Raw genomic sequence first — 19675 nt, 5'->3', positions numbered from 1 at the left:
GCGTTGTGATAACTCTTCCGCTGTCGGTCTACGAGGGTACGTGGACAACACTCTCCCCTCTCGTTGCTATGCATCACCATGATCTTGCGTGTGCGTAGGAATTTTTTTGAAATTACTACGTTCCCCAACAGTGGCATCCGAGCCTGGTTTTATGCGTTGATGCTATGCACGAGTAGAACACAAGTGAGTTGTGGGCGATATAAGTCATACTGCTTACCAGCATGTCATAATTTGGTTCAGCGGTATTGTGAGATGAAGCGGCCCGGACCGACATTACGCGTACGCTTACGCGAGACTGGTTTCACCGTTGCGAGCACTCGTTCCTTAAAGGTGACTGGCGGGTGTCTGTCTCTCTCACTTTAGTTGAACCAAGTGTGGCTACGCCCGGTCCTTGCGAAGGTTAAAACAGCACCAACTTGACAAACTATCGTTGTGGTTTTGATGCGTAGGTAAGAACGGTTCTTGCTAAGCCCGTAGCAGCCACGTAAAACTTGCAACAACAAAGTAGAGGACGTCTAACTTGTTTTTGCAGGGCATGTTGTGATGTGATATGGTCAAGACATGATGTGATATAATTTGTTGTATGAGATGATCATGTTTTGTAACCGAGTTATCGGCAACTGGCAGGAGCCGTATGGTTGTCGTTTTATTGTATGCAATGCAATCGCCATGTAATGCTTTACTTTATCACTAAGCGGTAGCGATAGTCGTAGAAGCATAAGATTGACGAGACGACAATGATGCTACGATGGAGATCAAGGTGTCGCGCCGGTGACGATGGTGATCATGACGGTGCTTCGGAGATGGAGATCACAAGCACAAGATGATGATGGCCATATCATATCACTTATATTGATTGCATGTGATGTTAATCCTTTATGCATCTTATCTTGCTTTGTTTGACGGTAGCATTATAAGATGATCCTTCACTAAATTATCAAAGTATAAGTGTTTTCCCTGAGTATGCACCGTTGCGAAAGTTCTTCGTGCTGAGACACCACGTGATGATCGGGTGTGATAGGCTCTACGTTCAAATACAACGGGTGCAAAATAGTTGCACACGCGGAATACTCAGGTTAAACTTGACGAGCCTAGCATATAATAGATATGGCCTCGGAACACGGAGACCGAAAGGTCGAGCGTGAATCATATAGTAGATATGATCAACATAGTGATGTTCACCGTTGAAACTACTCCATCTCACGTGATGATCGGACATGGTTTAGTTGATATGGATCACGTGATCACTTAGAGGATTAGAGGGATATCTATCTAAGTGGGAGTTCTTAAGTAATAGGATTAATTGAACTTAAATTTATCATGAACTTAGTCCTGATAGTATTTTGCAAATTATGTTGTAGATCAATAGCTCGCGTAGTTGCTTCCCTGTTTTATTTTTTTGATATGTTCCTAGAGAAAATTATGTTGAAAGATGTTAGTAGCAAAGATGCGGATTGGATCCGTGATATGAGGATTATCCTCATTGCTGCACAGAAGAATTATGTCCTTGATGCACCGCTAGGTGACAGACCTAATGCAGAAGCAGATGCAGACGTTATGAACGTTTGGCTAGCTCAATATGATGACTACTTGATAGTTTAGTGCACAATGCTTAACGGCTTAGAATGGGGACTTCAAAGACGTTTTGAACGTCATGGACCATATGAGATGTTCCAGGAGTTGAAGTTAATATTTCAAGCAAATACCCGAGTTGAGCGATATGAAGTCTCCAACAAGTTCTATAGCTAAAAGATGGAGGAGAATCGATCAATTAGTGAGCATGTGCTTAGATTGTCTGGGTACTACAATCGCTTGAATCAAGTGGGAGTTAATCTTCCAGATAAAATAGTGATTGACAGAATTCTCTAGTCACCATCACCAAGTTAGTAGAACTTCGTGATGAACTATAGTATGCAAGGGATGACGAAAGTAATTCCCGAGCTCTTCGTGATGCTGAAATCGACGAAGGTAGAAATCAAGAAAAACATCAAGTGTTGATGGTTAACGAGACCACTAGTTTTAAGAAAAGGGCAAAGGGAAGAAGGGGAACTTCAAGAAGAACGGCAAGCAAGTTGCTGCTCAAGTGAAGAAGCCTAAGTCTGTTCCTAAGCCTGAGACTAAGTGCTTCTACTGCAAAGGGACTGGTCACTGGAAGCGGAACTGCCCCAAGTATTTGGTGGATAAGAAGGATGGCAAAGTGAACAAAGGTATATTGGATATACATGTTATTGATGTGTACTTACTAGTGTTTATAGCAACCCCTCAGTATTTGATACTGGTTCAGTTGCTAAAGAGTAGTAACTCGAAACGGGAGTTGGATGAACATAAACTAGTTAAGGATGAAGTGACGATGTGTATTGGAAGTGGTTCCAAGATTGATATGATCATCATCGCACACTCCCTATACTTTCGGGATTAGTGTTGAACCTAAATAAGTGTTATTTGGTGTTTGCGTTGAGCATGAATATGATTTGATCATGTTTGTTGCAATACGGTTATTCATTTAAATTAGAGAATAATTGTTGTTCTGTTTACATGAATAAAACCTTCTATGGTCAAACACCCAAGAAAATGGTTTGTTGGATCTCGATCGTAGTGATACACATATTCATAATAATGAAGCCAAAATATGCAAAGTTAATAATGATAGTGCAACTTATTTGTGGCACTGCCGTTTAGGTCATATTGGTGTAAAGCGCATGAAGAAACTCCATACTGATGGGATTTTGGAATCACTTGATTATGAATCACTTGATGCTTGCGAACCGTGCCTCACGGGCAAGATGACTAAAACGCCGTTCTCCGGAACTATGGAGAGAGCAACAGATTTGTTGGAAATTATACATACAGATGTATGTGGTCCGATAAATATTGAGGCTCGTAGCAGGTATCATTATTTTCTGACCTTCACAGATGATTTGAGCAGATATGGGTATATCTACTTAATGAAACAATAGTCTGAAATATTTGAAAAGTTCATATAATTTCAGAGTGAAGCAGAAAATCATCGTAACAAGAAAATAAAGTTTCTACGATCTGATCGTGGAGAAGAGTATTTAAGTTATGAGTTTGGCCTTCAGTTAAAACAATGTGAAATAGTTTCACTACTCACGCCACCTGGAACACCACAGCATAATGGTGTGTCCGAACGTCATAACCTTACTTTATTGGATATAGTGCACTCTATGATGTTTCTTACCGATTTACCACTATAGTTTTGGGGTTATGCATTAGAGACAGCTGCATTCACAAAAAGGGACACCATCGAAATCCGTTGAGACGACGCCTTATGAACTGTGGTTTGGCAAGAAACCAAAGTTGTCGTTTCTTAAAGTTTGCGATTGCGATGCTTATGTGAAAAAGTTTTCATCCTGATAAGATCAAACCCAAATTGGAGAAATGTGTCTTCATAGGATACCCAAAGGACAGTTGGGTACACCTTCTATCACAGATCCGAAGGCAAGACATTCGTTGCTAAGAATGGATCCTTTCTAGAGAAGGAGTTTCTCTCGAAAGAAGTGAGTAGGAGGAAAGTAGAACTTGATGAGGTAACTGTACCTGATCCCTTATTGGAAAGTAGTTCATCACAAGAAACGGTTCCTGTGACGTCTATACCAATGAGTGAGGAAGTTAATGATGATGATCATGAAACTTCAGATCAAGTTGTTACTAAACCTTGTAGGTCAACCAGAGTAAGATCCGCACCAGAGTGGTACGATAATCCTGTTCTGGAGGTTATGTTACTAGACCATGACAAACCTACGAACTATGAAGAAGTGATGGTGAGCCCAGATTCCGCAAAATGGCTTGAGGCCATGAAATCTGAGATGAGATCCATGTATGAGAACAAAGTGTGGACTTTGGTTGACTTGCCCGATGATCGGCAAGCAATTGAGAATAAATGGATCGTCAAGAGGAAGACGGACGCTGATAGTAGTATCACTATCTACAAAGCTAGAATTGTCGCAAAAAGGTTTTCGACAAGTTCAAGATGTTGACTACGATGAGAGTTTGTCACTCATATCTATGCTTAAGTCTATTTGAATCATGTTAGCAATTGCCACATTTTATGAAATATGGCAAATGGATAAACAAAACTGCATTCCTTAATGGATTTATTAAAGAAGAGTTGTATATGATGCAACCAGGAGGTTTTGTCAATCCTAAAGGTGCTAACAAAATATGCAAGCTCCAGCGATCCATCTATGGACTGGTGCAAGCATCTCGGAGTTGGAATATGCACTTTGATAAGTTGATCAAAGGATATAGTTTTATACGAACTTGCGGTGAAGCCTATATTTACAAGGAAGTGAGTGGGAGCACTACAACATTTCTGATAAGTATATGTGAATGACATATTGTTGATCGGAAATAATGTAGAATTATTCTGTAAAGCATAAAGGAGTGTTTTTGAAATGAGTTTTTCAAAGAAAGACCTCGGTGAAGCTTCTTACATATTGAGCATCAAGATCTATAGAGATAGATCAAGACGCTTGATAAGTTTTTTCAATGAGTACATACCTTACCAAGATTTTGAAGTAGTTCAAAATAGAACAGTCAAAGAAAGAGTTCTTGCCTGTGTTACAAGGTGTGAAATTGAGTAAGTCTCAAAGCCCGACCACGGCAGAAGATAGAAAGAGAATGAAAGTCATTCCCTATGCCTTGGCCATAGGTTCTATAAAGTATGCCATGCTGTGTACCAGATCTATTGTATACCCTACACTGATTTTGGCAAGGGAATACAATAGTGATCTAGGAGTAGATCACTGGACAGCGGTCAAAATTATCCTTACTGGAATAAGGAAATATTTCTCGATTATGGAGGTGATAAAAGAGCCCGTCGTAAAGAGTTACATCGGTGCAAGCTTTCACACCGATCCAGATGACTCTAAGTCTCAATCTGGATACATATTGAAAGTGGGAGCAATTAGCTAGAGTAGCTCCGTGCAGAGCATTGTAGACATAGAATATTTGCAAAATACATACGGCTCTGAATGTAACAGACCCGTTGACTAAGCTTCTCTCACGAGCAAAACATGATCACACCTCAGTACTCTTTGGGTGTTAATCACATAGCTATGTGTACTAGATTATTGACTCTAGTAAACCCTTTGGGTGTTGGTCACATGACGATGTGAACTATGGGTGTTAATCATATACAGATATGAATATTGGTGTTAAATCACATGGCGATGTGAACTAGATTATTGACTCTAGTGCAAGTGGGAGACTGAAGGAAATATGCCCTAGAGGCAATAATAAAGTTATTATTTATTTCCTTATATCATGATAAATGTTTATTATTCATGCTAGAATTGTATTAACCGGAAACATAATACATGTGTGAATACATAGACAAACAGAGTGTCACTAGTATGCCTCTACTTGACTAGCTCGTTAATCAAAGATGTTTATGTTTCCTAGCCATAGACATAAGTTGTCATTTGATTAACGAGATCACCTCATTAGGAGAATGACGTGATTGACTTGACCCATTCCGTTAACTTAGCACTCGATCGTTTAGTATGTTGCTATTGCTTTCTTCATGACTTATACATGTTCCTATGACTATGAGATTATGCAACTCCCGTTTACCGGAGGAACACTTTGTGTGCTACCAAACGTCACAACGTAAATGGGTGATTATAAAGGTACTCTACAGGTGTCTCCAAAGGTACTTGTTGGGTTGGCGTATTTCGAGATTAGGATTTGTCACTCCGATTATCGGAGAGGTATCTCTGGGCCCACTCGGTAATACACATCACTATAAGCCTTGCAAGCATTGTGACTAATGAGTTAGTTGTGGGATGATGTATTACGGAATGAGTAAAGAGACTTGCCGGTAACGAGATTGAACTAGGTATCGAGATACCGACGATCGAATATCGGGCAAGTAACATACCGGTGACAAAGGGAACAACGTATGTTGTTATGCGGTCTGACCGATAAAGATCTTCGTAGAATATGTGGGAGCCAATATGGGCATCCAGGTCCCGCTATTGGTTATTGACCGGAGACGTGTCTCGGTCATGTATACATAGTTCTCGAACCCGTAGGGTCCGCACGCTTAACGTTACGATGACAGTTTTATTTAGTTTTGATGTACCGAAGGAGTTCGGAGTCCCGGATGAAATCGGGGATATGACGAGGAGTCTCGAAATGGTCGAGACGTAAAGATCGATATATTGGACTACTATATTCGGACTTCGGAAAGGTTCCGAGTGATTCGGGTATTTTTCGGAGTACCGGAGAGTTACGGGAATACGTATTGGGCCTTATTGGGCCATACGGGAAAGAAGAAAAAGGGCCTCAAGGGTGGCCGCACCCCTCCCCTTGGTCTGGTCCGAATTGGACTAGGGAAGGGGGGCGCACCCTTCCTTCTTTCTCCTTCCCCCTTCCCTTCTCCTACTCCCACAAGGAAAGGAGGAGTCCTACTCCCGGTGGGAGTAGGACTCCCCCCTATGGCGCGCCTCTCCCCTTGGCCGGCTGCCTCCCCCTTGCTCCTTTATATACGGGGGCAGGGGGGCACCCCAGAGACACAACAATTGATCCTTGAGATCTCTTAGCCGTGTGCGGTGCCCCCTTCCACCATATTACACCTCGATAATACCGTTGCGGAGCTTAGGCGAAGCCCTGCGTCGGTGGAACATCATCATTGTCACCACGCCGTCGTGCTGACGAAAATCTCCCTCAACACTCAGCTGGATCGGAGTTCGAGGGACGTCATCGAGCTGAACGTGTGTAGAACTCGGAGGTGCCGTACGTTCGGTACTTGATCGGTCGGATCGTGAAGACGTACGACTAAATCAACCGCCTTGTGATAACGCTTCCGCTGTCGGTCTACGAGGGTACGTGGACAACACTCTCCCCTCTCGTTGCTATGCATCACCATGATCTTGCGTGTGCGTAGGATTTTTTTTGAAATTACTACGTTCCCCAACAAAATGAAGCAGAATGCATTGTATGAAAGGTTGAGGAAGGAGATTTATCCGGCTGTTCGAAAGGATGTTGAGGAGTCAATGATGATGTAGAAGACTCTAACACTGACAGATAGCCAGCAGATGGGAGGGGAGGCGGGCATGGAGGATGCTGCTTATTGCGCGACAACATTGCACAAGAGTAGCTATGCATCAGCTGACCCCAGCAACAATAAGACTGCAGCTGCTCGTGATGATGCTATATCTGATCTATCTGGAATGAAAGATATACTCAAGGGCGTGCTTACACATTATGAAGGTACATTAAAATGTGCAACAGCCTGGGTTTGCCCACCCTTCTTGGAAGATAGCCTCTTCTTGGACAATGTGCCATTGAAGTCGGGCTGTGTGAAGTGCTATGTGACTGAAGTAAATCCTGGATTCAATGAATTTGCCCGAAGAATGTCCTAGGAGACTTCGATGAGCAAAGGACCTTGGGAGAAACACTGTTACATCACATCCAGTGGCCACGAAAGGAAATATAGTTCATCGATGAGATCCCTGAAGCCTCGCCAAGAGCAACCACTGTCGCACCTCAACCGGTGACGCTCTCCTTGCCACAGCAGCTCTCGCGGGCTGATGCATCAACCTGTGATCAGCCTGCCCGACTTTGTGGCGTACAGGCCATGTCATCCTCCGCCCCAAAGCAGCCAGTGGCAAGGCCTACAACTGCTGAAGACGCACCACCGGTTCAGATGCCAGCCGCTGAAGTAGCGGGGGGAGACCCAGCTGCAGCACATGCTTAGCAGACCAACCTGGTGGAATAGACTGCTAAGCAGTCTGATGCTTTGAAACTGCCTGCTAAGCAGTATGTAGATCCAGAACCGACTGCTCATCAGTCTGTCGATCCGCAATCGCATGATCAGCATACCAATGCGTCAGCACTTCCTGCTCAGCAAACCAACGCGTTGGCACGGCCTCCTCAGCACACCAACAAGTTGGCACCACCTGCGCAGAAACCCGACATAGCTTCAACGCATGGTCAGCAGTCCGATGCCTTTGCTCCTATAGCCCAACAGTCCGTCACAGCAGCACCGCTAGCTTAGCGGTCCGGCATAGATAAACTGTCTGCTAAGCAGTCCGTCCAAGCTTCACCGTCTGCTCGGCAGTCTACCTTGCAGGCAACCAGACGTTCTGCCAGAAATGCTTCAAGTACCAAGAAGGAAGTGGCCAAAAAGGCTACACCCACGACCGCGAGGAAGCGCGGAGGGAGAGTTAATAGGAAAGAGAATGATTGCCTCTTACTTAAAGCACTCATCGGCCAGAACCAAATTAACATCAGCTTGTTCGAATCGGGGAGTAATATTATTTCTGACGCCATGGATGATGAAGAAGTACGTTTGTTGCTTGCTAAAAGTAAAGTAGACGTACTTGAAGCACGCAATTACGTCCATGGCCAGCCATTTCTTATTGGCGAATACTTTGATGAGTGCAGCTCCAGTTGCCGCGAGTTACATGAATATTGCATGGATCAAATGTCAGCAGGTCTTCATGGTTTGCTAGTCCACTACAATAGAGATCATTTCCGACACGATGCTGGTTCCATCAATGTGAGTTTCGAGGACTTACATCTCTTCTTCAACTTCAACGTGCTCGATGCCACTCTTGTTAGATGCCTGATTTTGTAAGTACTTAACAAACTCTGATCAACTTCTCCATACAAGGCTGTAAATGATAAAGAGCTAACTGCATTTTATTCCACTCAGGGGATTGAACACACAGAGAAGAAAAAGGGAGAGTGTGTATTTCATAGATCCCGAATTAGGAAATGGGACAACAATACATGGTAAGGACCTACGGGGCTGGGCCGTTAACACGGTCGTCCATCTCTTTGAAAACACGTCCCATGCATAATAATTTCTCTGGCCATATCATGAACGGTAAGTCAAGTAAACAACCACGCATACACTTATTATATTTCATATTTCGACATAATTCATAAGTTCATGGCTTTCTTAATATGTAGAGATCACTGGATATTGGTATTCATTGTTCCAAACAAGAACACATTTTACTACATCGATTCTCTCAGAGAGTCAACAAACATTCAGGATCTGACGCATCTTTAGCAATTCATGGATAGGTATTGAATTCTATGATGCTGAAATTAATTTGCATTCATATTTGGTTCAATAACTGATGTTGTCAAAATTCATCATCATTTGCAGTGTGCTCGCATTGTGGAAAACTAAACTAGGGAACCTGTTCAAGAGGGAACTACCTCTGCAGCACGAGATCGTTTCTCTGGTAACACACCGAAATCCGTTATTTTCGGAAAATTTATCCAACAGTCTGCAAATACCTTTCCTTACGCTAGTCAAATGTTCAAGCTTCTAAATAAACCTCTTTCTATTTTGTCCAAAGAAAAAATAATACATGTAACACCGGTTAGGTTGTTCCTAAGAGAACAAATACATGACTAATTCTGTACAAAAAATTTCAGTGTCCTCAGCAAGAAGCAGGGACCAACCTTTGTGGATACTATGTTTGCAGACACATGATCTCCATCTGCAAATCTGCTGATAGTTGTGACGATCCTCACGAATTAGTACCAGTAAGTCTATCATAATTAATATCTTCTACTTCACTCATATGGCACATTCTGATCTTAAAAATATTGCAGCTCATCTTAAAACCGAGGACCCCTAAACCGCTCCCGACTGGTGAATTGCTGATGGTTCGAAGATTTATGAGTTACTTCTTCCTGGATCACTACACCAATCCCACTGGTGATAATGAAGATTTCAGCATGCCTTCTCCTGAAACATTGAGTAAGAGCTAGCCGCTAAACATATAACACATGGATCCATTGTTTTCCATCTGATGAGGTCTTCGTATTTTGTACACTATGATTAATTATGTAATGCATATATGTGTGGACAAATCATTGGAATTTAGCTACCATATGTTCAATTGCAATTGTTGCGAAATCTGATGAATGTTCTTCCTGTGGACACTATTTGTTCAATTGAATATTGTGGTGAATTTGCTTTTTGCGTGCCGATTCAAAATGGGATATTTTTGTTTATTTGTTCAATTGAATATTGTGGCGAATTTGCTTTTTGCGTGCCGATTCAAAATATGATATTTTTGTTTATTTGTTCAATTGAATATTGTGGCAAATTTGCTTTTTGCATGGCGATTCAAAATGGGATATTTTTGTTTTAACCTAGCAATTTCTCCGTACACGGTTCAACTAAATGAGTGTGTGCTATCCACATCGGAAAGCATACGTCAATCGTAGCGGAACCGTCGGTGATACACAACAGATCCCAAACGATTTGTAGTGCTACTACGTGTGCGTAGGGTCTCCGGAACCTTGTGATATCACGTTATTGCACATGAGAACTGGGAGTAAACCGTGCCCAATGTAAAATACAATCCCAGTCATAATTTTTTCAGGAAACGTGTGGGATGCCAAACGAAAAGCACACGTCACTCTTGCGGCAACCGTTGGTGATACCCAAAAAATCACAAACGGTCTACATCACTTGTATGTGTGCGAAGGGGCTCCTGAACCATTTGTGATAGAACATTATCGCAGACGGTAATTGTTGGAAACCGTGTGTGATGGAGTCTTGCATGGCAGACGGATTACGCAGAAAACTCGTGTGCGATGGGGCACAAATCGCACACAGTTCATATGTTGGCCCATGTACCTTACATACTGTTTCCCAAACGGTTCATTACAACAGACCGTATGGTTTCACTGCGTCATTAGAAACGTTTAATCACCGATACCACACGTGCGAAAGAATTTAGTGTGTGCTGCATCGCACACGATTATATTTTGGAAGGCCTCTGGATCACTGCTCCATATTCCCGATGGTTTCTGGGTCGTGTGGGAAGGACACCCTATCGCCCACACTCACTTGGCGACGGTCCCAAATACCGTCGCGGAAAGGGGTTAAAAACCGTTTGTATAGCACCGACGCGTACTAGTGTATACATATAGGCGGGACTGCGTGTGCGTATAATTGAGTGAGAGGACATCATACTTGGATAGGCTTGAGATTGTGTGTGTGTGCATGTGAGATGGAGAGAGAACGAGGGAGAGAGATAGAGTTTTAGATGGGTCTATCGAGTGCGAGTGAGATATGCATGTGTATGTGTGACCCAGGGACATGGAGAGTTTAAGAGAGAGAGGGAAGAGCTCCGAGACGGCAGAGTGGTGCCTGACAGAGTAACGGGCAACGAGTCAGGTAATTTGTGTGTGTACGATGAGTGCACCCAAGATATTTAGCTTGGACTAGAGAATCATACATAGTGTGCGAGAGAGACCTATACAGGGAGTGTGCATGCGAACTAGAAAGACCCCCCTACACACAAAAGGAGAGAGAGAGAGAGAGGGAGAGGGACCAACAAGGTTTGTGTTTGGATGTGTGCGATAGAATTGAAGATTGTCGGCGAGAGAGAAAGAGAGAGAGAGAGAGAGAGAGAGAGCAGGAGTCCGGGAGAGGGGGAGGTCGCGTTTTATGCATCAAAGACTGATATAAACCTTGTTTCGATATAAACTTGCATTCAAATATTTAAATTGGAGAACATGTTGTCTGAAATCTACACATGAATGGAGATATGCGTATCAAACAAGTTCATTAATTTGACTTTCAACATGTTCATGGAGTACTATAATACTGTACAACATGCTACTCGATTGAGGTGTTCAATTTTGGATTTAGTTCACTATTTTGACCTGGTGACCGAGCTATTTCATTGAATCGAGATATTTCATTTTGGGTTTGATTTTCGTTTTTGAGTGGGTCAACTATTTGTCATATAGTAAATCATTAGCAACGAGCATGTAAAAACACATTAGTCCCGAGCATCATCTCTCCATCTAAAAAAAGAAGTGGCAAGCTAATATTTCAAAATTTGATTCGAATCAACTTGGTAAGGTAGACGTGGATGCTCGTTCTCCCAAAATTTGAACGGACCGCTAAACACCCTCTGCTCGGTGGAATTCGCCCGAGCAAATAAATGGGAGACGCCAAATTACCGGCCTATGTGGGACACGCATCAATTGGCCCGTTGTACATCGAGGGTAGGTTCGTAACTTCATCCAAGCGCGCCTTCTCCTCGGCCGAAATTACATGTGCCGAATAATTCATAAACCATGGGCGGCAAAACACCCTCTCCTTGCCCAAAATCGCTCGCGCCGACTATTTCAAAACACGCCCTCCTCGCCCGAAATCGCTCGCGCCGACTATTTCAAAACACGCCCTCCTCCCCTGAAATAGCTTGCGCCCACTATTTCAAAACACGCCCTCCTTGCCCGAAATCTCTCGCGCCCACTATTTCAAAACACGCCCTCCTCGCTCGAAATCGCTCGCGCCCACTATTTGGGAGAAGCAAAGTTACTCTGCTATCCTCGACCCTCAGTACACAGACCCAAGCCCAGAAGCCTAAAGACAGGGGTAGAACTGTAACTCCCCCCACATTTCAGACAAATGCGTCCGTAAGACATGGTTCCCCCTCCCAATTTCCCATTCATACCTCATGGGTACCAAATCACCTTCTCCCCGGAAGCTCCCTTCTCCCCAGCCACGAAACCTCAGCCCCTCCTCCATGGCGCCCCCACCGCACCAAATTCACTGCCGCCCTCCTCCCCAATGCCGGAGATGCTGTCCGTTTGCCATCATGCACTGGGTCGTGTGCCTCTTACTCCGTGCTGCCGGAGCTGCCTCGATGACGGCCGCGTGAACCCTACCGGAGCCGATTCACCCCCGCCGTTGTGCACAGAGCCAGAGCGGCTCCAACTTCGGATGCGTCCAGGGCCCCGACGCTGCTTCCCCGTAGCCGTCGACCGTCGCGACATCTCTGCTTTCCTGCCACCAGTAGCCACCACAACCGCGCCGGCCTCACCGACTCGGCAGCTGGAGCTACCTACTTCACCGGGCCACAAGATAGGTCATACCCTCATCTCTAATCACTTTATTTAGGCGTCAGTTGTCTGAATTTTTATTCTGGGCCAATCGATTCCCAATGGGAAGCAGCGCCCCTCGAGGCGGCGGAGCTCCTAGGCTGCCGGTTGGCTGGTGTCTAACGTAAGGGTGCGGGGGTGCAAGTTCGCTGCGGAAGCAGTGCTTAGATGGCTATCTTAGAGTTGCATGGGTTGAAGGTACCGCCGCCGCCGGATCTTGATGACGGCGAGTCTTTGTGGATTGGTCGGGGGCGGCACAACCACGGTAGTGCGATCGGGTGGGGAGCGGGGTTTTGGTCGGAGCTCTCACGACCACGGACGGCGGAGGCAAGCTGCTCTGCCGGTGGTCGCTGGCTCCACAGGGAAGATTCTGAACAGTGTCAGCCGGGAGGCACAAGGCGGCCATCAAGCCATCCGGCGTAGATCAGACAATACCAAAATAAAATAAAATCGTGTGACCCCAATTTAGTCTTCAGTCAACAGACGTGTGACCACTCTCGTACCTTACTGTTGATCTCTTAAGGTATTTATTCAGATCAGAGATATGTGTCGTTCTTAACATTATGCGTTTTCTGCATCTGCAGCCACACCGTCTTCCGACTCACTGCAGCTGCTCCAACAAGGGAAGCATACACAAGATGGGAGCTATAGTCCCCACTCAACAATTCCCTGCATCGAATGTGTGTGCCCGACAAGGACAGCCACAACAACTGCAGCGCCATCGACAAGTCAGCACATGATGCTCACTCCTATGGATGGCGGCCAGATAAGTTGTACCCTCATCTTACTTGTGTGCAACATTTATGGCTTTGTTATTCATCTAAACATGAAAAATAGATTATCACATTTCACTGTATATTCATGTTGATCTCTTACAGGTCTTGTTCAGGAGTTAACGTTGTTCCATAGTTCAGCTAAGAGACTTGTTCTTTAGGTAACGATGTTCCATAGTTATCATCCAGCAGCCAATGCTATCCCACAGGCTGGTGATTATAGTATTATACCACTTCTAGTATTACCTATGTTGTTCTTTAATACTTTTGTGTGCCATCTAGTTAATCTCGAGTACAAACGATACCTATTCTGTAGCTTTCATCTGTGTTCTCCCTTTAGTTTTTGAGACCTGTTGCTGCGAGTTAACCCCAATCCTACTATTTATGTCGTCTCCTACAGGCACTCATTACATAAATCTAACTACTAGTTGTCTTCCATGCATGTCAGATATAATTGCACACACTAGTTTATCCACAAGAACCTCACGGAGCAATGTAACGGCCAACAAACTTGACGTTAATGATACCCAATATGATGGACATGTAAAGGCAGTTCTTCAGAAGACTTGCAGAAAGATGATGAATCCTATTCACCCCACAAGGCCCTTGCTCTAACTTGGCCCGTGATATGGGTACATCATGCATATAATGTCCTGGAGTGCATCTACTTTGTTGGAATGCCATATGCTTAGCCTGCTGATCATGCATGCAAATATGTCATGCCTTCCTGTTTTTCAGTACATATTCCATTCATGGTAACATGTTTTAAAATTCAAGTACTGTCATTCTAGTCTATCGCGATGCCATCTGCTTAGTTTGGACATCATGCTTCTGAATATCTTATGCATTGTTATTCATCAGTATGTACTTCATCTGTCTACCATACCATGTTTTTTTACATTGAAGTGTTGTTCTAGTGGTTTGTTGCAATGCCATCTTAGTTTCCCAATCATACACGCATATGTTGCCTTGGTGTTTTTCTGTACGTATTCCGCTAGCATACAGTTTTACATTCAACTACTGTTTTTACACTGTTGTCCTGTCGTATCCCTCGCTCTTACATCATACTCCCTCCATCTGGATTACATGCCGCAGAAATGGATAAAAATGGATGTATCTAGAACTGAAATACTCCTAGACCCATCCATTTATTTCCGGATGGAGGGAATACATGTCAATATGTCATGCCTTTCTATTCTTAGTACCTATTCCATCTCTCTGTTGTAGCATGTTTTATAATTGAAGCACCATTCTTCTATATAAGGCTTGCAAGGGGAAGACGGCTATGTTAGAATCTGAAGGGTTACTATCGTGGAATTGTCACGGCAGATGTCCTCAAGCTAGGACTTAGTCGTGGAGCCATCGCCGCTAGGAAGCTTGAAGGGGTTAACGGGACAAGGAACACGAGGGTTATACTGGTTCGGCCCCTTGCGGTGAAGGTAAAAGCCTACGTCTAGTTGAGGTGGTATTGATTAGGGTTTCGAGGACCAGGGAGCTTAATTGCTATGCCTGGCTCTCGAAGAGATCTTCCTTCTCTCCAAAACCGCTGCCGGGTCGTCCCTTTATATAGGGAGGCTGACGCCCAGCAACTCTCAGAGTCCCGGCCGGCTCATAAGAGTGTCCGGCTCGGACTCTCAATTACTCTTGCCTTACACTACAAGTTCTACCATAATAATGATTGTAACTACGGGCCTTAAGCCGTATCCTGGTCTTAAGCCCATCTTTGGCCCACCGTCTTCAAGCTTAGCGCCGGGCTTCTGGCAATGACCATATGAGTAACCCGGCCCCTCCTGGCGGGTGACTCTAGGGTCTATATCCTCAACATTAGGCCCCAGATTGATTTGAGCCGGCTCATGTCAATCTTCAAACCTTTCGACAGAAAATCTCTGGCTTACAATTGCGTGAATGTCATAACCCGGCGTGACGTCATCCTCTGGACTCCGGGTAATCCGCCGTGATGTCATCTTCCATTAAGTCCGTTTTTTACTCCGCCAGATCCGCAACGGATCTTATCTTTACTGCTATCCCGAAAATCGAGGCGTTTCGTGGGGAGATAACCACGCCGCGGTCTCCTCGTTTCTCGCGCCCACTTATGAGCTCGCCCTTATAAATAGCCCGGCCCGACGGGCCTTCAGCCACTCTTCTTCTCCGTCTTCTTCCTCTGTCCCCCGAGAGCTCGAACTCCGCCGCCGCCGCCGCGCCCCCAGTCTTCGTCAACCTTGGCCGCTGCATCACCCTGACTCGGTCCAGACAAACGGCGGCAACCTCCGCATCTCTTCAGCACCGGTAAGTCCTCGCTACCCCGTAGAACAGATCTGCAGTAGGGTTCATCCGTGTTCGTCCGTGTTCGTCGCCGTCGCCCACAAGCTCCGTTAGTTTTCATTTTTACTACCCTTTTTTGATCTTAGCCTTGTATAGAACCACTGCGGTAGCTGTTTAGCACCCATTTCTCATGCAAGTAGATCTCTTTTTACTGCATGAAGGCCTCATTCGAGCTCAAGAACTCCCCTGCGTCTGTTTTTTAGGTCTAGAAATTTTCCTTTTGACCGACCATTTTGATCCAAATTTTTTACTGCAATGTGTGAAACCTGTTTTCACCACACTTAGTAAAAAACTGCACTCATTGAGTCATGGCGGTTTACATTTCCGGTTTAAAGAAACCACGCGCCGTAGAATCTTCTGACTCAAAGGAGACCATGTGCCATAGAATTTTCCAGCTCAAAGGAGACCATGCGCCATAGAATTTTCCGGCTCATCTGTGATAAGGCTGTAGACAATCGAATTACTCTCAATACCTAGGGCGGCTTAAATAACCCGCTGCACCTAGATATATGTCATTAGTCCCCTCCATAAGCCGCCACTTTAACATTGACCTGTAAATTTCCTCCGGCTTATAATTAAACCGGACGTTTCCTTTTATCATAGGCTGCCGACTTTCATCATGCCTCCCAAAGCTCCTAAAGCCTCCATCACTTGCAATTGGATGAGGTCCAATGTCACCAACGAGACCTTAGCAGATTTTGTCAAGTCAGGCTATCTGCCCAAGAAGGACGTCATGTCCTACCGTGCCCCCGACCCATCAGAGGAGAGACCACAGCCAAGGGACGGGGAGGTGGTCATTTTTGCGGATCACATGAGCCGGGGCTTCGCACCGCCCGGCTCAAAGTTTTTTAGAGACTTGCTGAACTTCTTTGACCTGCGGCCACAAGATATAGGACCCAACTCGGTGTCCAACATATGCAATTTCCAAGTGTTCTGCGAGGTTTACCTTGGAGAAGAGCCCAGTCTGCTGCTCTTCAGAGAGCTTTTCTACTTGAACCACCAGAACGAGTGCGCCAACGGGCCAAGTTTGGAGCTAGGCGGCATCTCCATTCAGAGACGGAGAGACTGTCTTTTCCCTTATGCCAAGCCGCCGAGTCACCCAAAGGACTGGAATCTGACGTGGTTCTATTGCCAAGACACGTCACCGGCTGACGAGAGCCCGCTGCCCGGCTTTCGCCCTTCACGTCTGGAGCCAACCCACCCGCTGTCTAACAAGTTAACTCAGGCGGAACGCCAACCTCTGCTCCCCACCATCAACAAGATCAAGGCTCTCCTGGGCAATGGTCTCAACGGAGTCGATCTGGTCCGGGTCTGGATCTCCTGGCGGGTGATCCCATTGAGCCGCCGCCCCGGCTTAATGTGCGAGTACACGGGCCGAAAGGATGACCCCCCAGAGACACAGCCGCAATGATCTTCCTGAAGATGTTGCAGAGGATATGACCAAGGCTCTCTTGAACGAGAGCCTGGCAGACTGCGGGAGGACCGGGTTAGCCCCCTTCTGCAAGACCAATCCAGCCCCAGCGGTAAGCTGCTGATCTGAACATCTTATCTTCTTCTGTATATAACTTTCATCTGAATCTTTTAAGAAATCATCATTGTATTTTTCAGGCTGATGACAAATTTTGGAAGGTCAAATATGACCACGAGGCGGCCAAGAAGGCCAGGAAGGAGAAGAAAGCCGCCAAGAAAGCCGCTCCCCGCAAGAACGGAAGTAGGCCAACTGCTTCAGAGTTGATGCAACTAAGCGACAGCTCCGAGTCAGAGGTAACCCCTGAACCTGTAAACTCTTGTTATATCTGTTATTTATTTCTGCCCGCCTTATCAATACTATTCATCAACAGGATGACACCAGCACAAGTAACCCGGTGGTTGAAGAGGTAATGTCACTTTCCTCCGACTCGGAGCCCTTGCCAAGGCTGAAAGTCCGAAGGGTAACCCGGAAAGTAAGCTTTTCACATCCTTTAGCTTATCAAGATCCTCAATTTATTTTGAAGCGACAGGTTCATGAGAGCCGGCGTCACACCCGGACCAACAAGGACGCCGACCTCTCCTTCGGGTTACCTGACGCATCGAGGAAGCGTCGAACTGAGGTTATCTCCAACTTGTACCCTTTTCATCCTTTGGCGGGTGTTATACGTCAGCCACTCAATTCTTCTGACTCAAATTATCAGGAGACTTCCCCCTCTTCGGGTGACTCTATGCAGTCGAACCTGCCGGCTTTCAAGACTGTGCCCGGGTAATAATGATCATCTTATGGTGTACTTTGTCTTTACTTACACTCTTGTGCTTAACCTTTTTGTCTTTTCAGCGCCCAAGCAAAACTCAGCAAAAGGGCGAAGAAGAACAAGCCGGTCGATGAGCCGGACTTGCCTGAGCCGGAGGTAGCCGCTCAAGAACCGCCAGCTGCCTCTGCTCCTGAGGCCGCTGCTCCAACCAACAAGCCCATAGCAGAAGCTTCTGTTATCCCGGAGGCCTCCAGCTCGGCTCAACCAGCAGATGACCCGGATGTGGTAATCATCCGGACGGAATTTGTTGAGCCGGGGAGACCTACTGCACTGGCCAAGTGTTCTGCCAAGGGGGAGTTGCTACAGCCCCGCCGGGTTAATCTGGACCTCTCCGACTACACCAACCTGAGCATCGGAGAGCTCGTCTCCGGCTACGTCAGCCAAGTGCACAAGAGCCGGGACGTAGAGATTGCCATGGTGAACCAGATTCAGCAGAAGTCTGAGGTATTATTCTTCTGTCCTCTGACTTACTGCATAATTACCTTTACCATGCTAGCCCCCAAGTCGACGACTTATGATTGAGTATGTTGTAGACTTAAGTTCCGGCTTATTTCCATGAACCGGTAGTTTGTAGATAGGAACGTTCGATATGCATTAGCCCCCAAGTGCCAAGTGTCTTTGCTTGGAAAACGCTTGGGACTTTAAATTTGTATAATAACTGTTCATGCTATAACCCGGAAATTTATGCAGGCTGCTGGCAAGAAGTTTGAGGCTGATATCTCTGATCTCAAGACCCGGCTGAAGACGCAAGAAACTGAGACCCGGAAAGCAAATGCTAAATTTGTGTCCAGTATTGCTGCGCAGGAGAAGCTGAAGACGGACTTCGACGCGGAACGGAGAGCCTGGGCCGAAGAGAAGGCTGCTCTGGTGAACCGGGCCGAACAGGCGGAAAAGGCTCTCTCAGAGAAGACCGCCGAACTCTCCGGCTTAAAGCGCCAAGTGTCCCAGATGGTTGCCGCAATCTTCGGTAAGTCATTTTACCGGCTTTCATCAAGTTTGTAGTCTTTATATCTCATAACTCACCCTTGTTGGCGGCTTATCTTATTCTGTTAAATAGTTCCCAGAAGTGCCAAACTCAACCAGAGTGTGGTAACCAAGCTGAAGGCCGTGTACACCCTGGTGGAGCAACTCTACACCGGGTCACAGCGTGCCTTGGCTGTGGTGGCCCTATCCAACGAGGTGCCGACTCACCTGGCGGAAGTGCTTCGCCGGCTCGCCGTTCTGCCTCAACGTATCCAAGAGCTACGACGGGCCTCTGCAAGAGCCGGAGCTATCGCCGCGCTGAGCCGGGCCAAGGCTTTCCTTCCCGAGTTAGACCCGGCGGACATCGCCCTTGGCTATCCAAGTCTGAAGGAAGACGGCACGGCCTTCGACCAAAGAGACTTTGCCGCCTGCGTG

The sequence above is a fragment of the Aegilops tauschii genome, chromosome 4 (genome assembly GCF_002575655.3).
Source record: "Aegilops tauschii subsp. strangulata cultivar AL8/78 chromosome 4, Aet v6.0, whole genome shotgun sequence".
In the NCBI taxonomy this organism is placed as follows: domain Eukaryota; kingdom Viridiplantae; phylum Streptophyta; class Magnoliopsida; order Poales; family Poaceae; genus Aegilops; species Aegilops tauschii.
The sequence above is the reverse complement of the archived record's forward strand: the minus strand, read 5'-3'. Positions refer to the sequence as shown.